The following is a 2500-nucleotide window of genomic DNA, read 5'->3' as shown; positions in this document are numbered from 1 at the left end:
GAGCACCGACGGAGAACCGAAGGTGAGGCGAACGCAACCAGTGACACGCCTTGCGACGGACCGGCGGCGCTCGCCCAAAATCCAACTACGAGCTTTTCAACCGCAACAACTTTAGCATACACTGTTGGAGCTGGAATTACCGCGGCTGCTGGCACCAGACTTGCTCTCCAATGGATACTCGTTAAGAGTTTTAGGATGTACTCATTCCAATTACAGGGCCTCGTTAGAGTCCTGTATTGTTATTTTTCGTCACTACCTCCCCGTGTCGGGAATGGGTAATTTGCGCGCCTGCTGCCTTCCTTGGATGTGGTAGCCGTTTCTCAGGCTCCCTCTCCGGAATCGAACCCTGATTCCCCGTTACCCGTTATCACAAAGGTAGGCACGTAGCGTACCTTCGACAGTTGATAGGGCAGACACTTGAATGATACGTCGTCGGTGCAGAGACCGTACGATCCGCGTGGTTATCCAGAGTCATCAAACGTCACAGGACGAACCCGGTCGGTTTTGATCTGATAAAAGCGCGCCTCCCGAAGTCGGCGCTTAATGCATGTATTAGCTCTAGAATTACCACAGTTATCCACTTCGCTTACGAGACCAAATAAACCAAGACTGATTTAATGAGCCATTCGCAGTTTCGCTTTACGAGAACTCGTACTTGCACCTGCATGGCTTAATCTTTGAGACAAGCATATCACTACTGGCAGAATCAACCAGATAGCTGCGACAGCTGCGCTCGGCCTTTGCTGGGCCGCCCGGCGCGTGCTCGTCGCATTCGTTTAAGACCGAGGCGATCGCCTGCGGCCGTACTCAGCTTCGACAGTCGCTGGCCGCGACGTCCACGCTCTCGCCGGCAGTGCCAGGCGGAGCGATTTGCGTTTTTTCTTTGCTCGCCCTCTCTCGGGCTCGATCCATTCAGTTTCGCACAAACAAGAGCTCTGCCGGCCGCCTGCAGCGGTGCCTAAAACCCGGGCATAACAATGCGACCGTTCTGCTAGGCCGACAAGCGCTCAAGCCAGACGCTCGATCGAACGCCCCCTACATTTTAGTCGAGACAACGGCTCGCTCATTAGCATCGCGTTTGTACTTTAACTTTTTTTGGCTCGGCTTTTTTCGACGCCGATGCCGGCGACGCAGCACTCTCTCGCCCGCCAGCCACCGAGAAAAGGGTGCGCTCCGACCGGCCCCGCACCGCTCTTTCTTGGCTCATTCGAGTTTACTGTCTTTCGCTCTGACATGCCTTACCTAGGGTTAGGTTAGTATGCTTGCACGTTTGTACTTTAACTTTTTTCGGCTCGGCTTCTTTCGACGCCGATGCCGGCGACGCAGCACTCTATCGGCCGCCAGCCACCGAGAAAAGGGTGCGCTCCGACCGGCCCCGCACCGCTCTTTCTTAGCTCATTCGAGTTTACTGTCTTTCGCTCTGACATGCCTTACCTAGGGTTAGGTTAGTATGCTTGCACGTTTGTACTTTAACTTTTTTCGGCTCGGCTTCTTTCGACGCCGATGCCGGCGACGCAGCACTCTCTCGCCCGCCAGCCACCGAGAAAAGGGTGCGCTCCGACCGGCCCCGCACCGCTCTTTATTGGCTCATTCGGGTTTACTGTCTTTCGCTCTGACATGCCTTACCTAGGGTTAGGTTAGTATGCTTGCACGTTTGTACTTTAACTTTTTTCGGCTCGGCTTCTTTCGACGCCGATGCCGGCGACGCAGCACTCTCTCGGCCGCCAGCCACCGAGAAAAGGGTGCGCTCCGACCGGCCCCGCACCGCTCTTTCTTAGCTCATTCGAGTTTACTGTCTTTCGCTCTGACATGCCTTACCTAGGGTTAGGTTAGTATGCTTGCACGTTTGTACTTTAACTTTTTTCGGCTCGGCTTCTTTCGACGCCGATGCCGGCGACGCAGCACTCTCTCGCCCGCCAGCCACCGAGAAAAGGGTGCGCTCCGACCGGCCCCGCACCGCTCTTTCTTGGCTCATTCGAGTTTACTGTCTTTCGCTCTGACATGCATTACCTAGGGTTAGGTTAGTATGCTTGCACGTTTGTACTTTAACTTTTTTCGGCTCGGCTTCTTTCGACGCCGATGCCGGCGACGCAGCACTCTCTCGCCCGCCAGCCACCGAGAAAAGGGTGCGCTCCGACCGGCCCCGCACCGCTCTTTCTTGGCTCATTCGAGTTTACTGTCTTTCGCTCTGACATGCATTACCTAGGGTTAGGTTAGTATGCTTGCACGTTTGTACTTTAACTTTTTTCGGCTCGGCTTCTTTCGACGCCGATGCCGGCGACGCAGCACTCTATCGGCCGCCAGCCACCGAGAAAAGGGTGCGCTCCGACCGGCCCCGCACCGCTCTTTCTTAGCTCATTCGAGTTTACTGTCTTTCGCTCTGACATGCCTTACCTAGGGTTAGGTTAGTATGCTTGCACGTTTGTACTTTAACTTTTTTCGGCTCGGCTTCTTTCGACGCCGATGCCGGCGACGCAGCACTCTCTCGCCCGCCAGCCAC

The 2500-nt window shown here is 55.2% G+C and overlaps 1 non-coding gene across 1 annotated transcript in view; it reads right to left on the bottom strand.

Annotated features, from left to right (window-relative positions):
* Positions 1-717, bottom strand: part of LOC144425318 (small subunit ribosomal RNA) — a 1810-nt gene extending 1093 nt beyond the window's left edge. Inside the window, exon 1 of the ribosomal RNA XR_013477462.1 lies at positions 1-717. This exon is cut by the window's left edge and continues 1093 nt beyond it. This is a non-coding gene — a ribosomal RNA (small subunit ribosomal RNA).
* Positions 718-2500: the final 1783 nt, after the last annotated feature.

Source organism: Styela clava, chromosome 7 (genome assembly GCF_964204865.1).
Source record: "Styela clava chromosome 7, kaStyClav1.hap1.2, whole genome shotgun sequence".
NCBI lineage: Eukaryota > Metazoa > Chordata > Ascidiacea > Stolidobranchia > Styelidae > Styela > Styela clava.
This window is presented reverse-complemented; position numbering and strand designations above follow the sequence as displayed.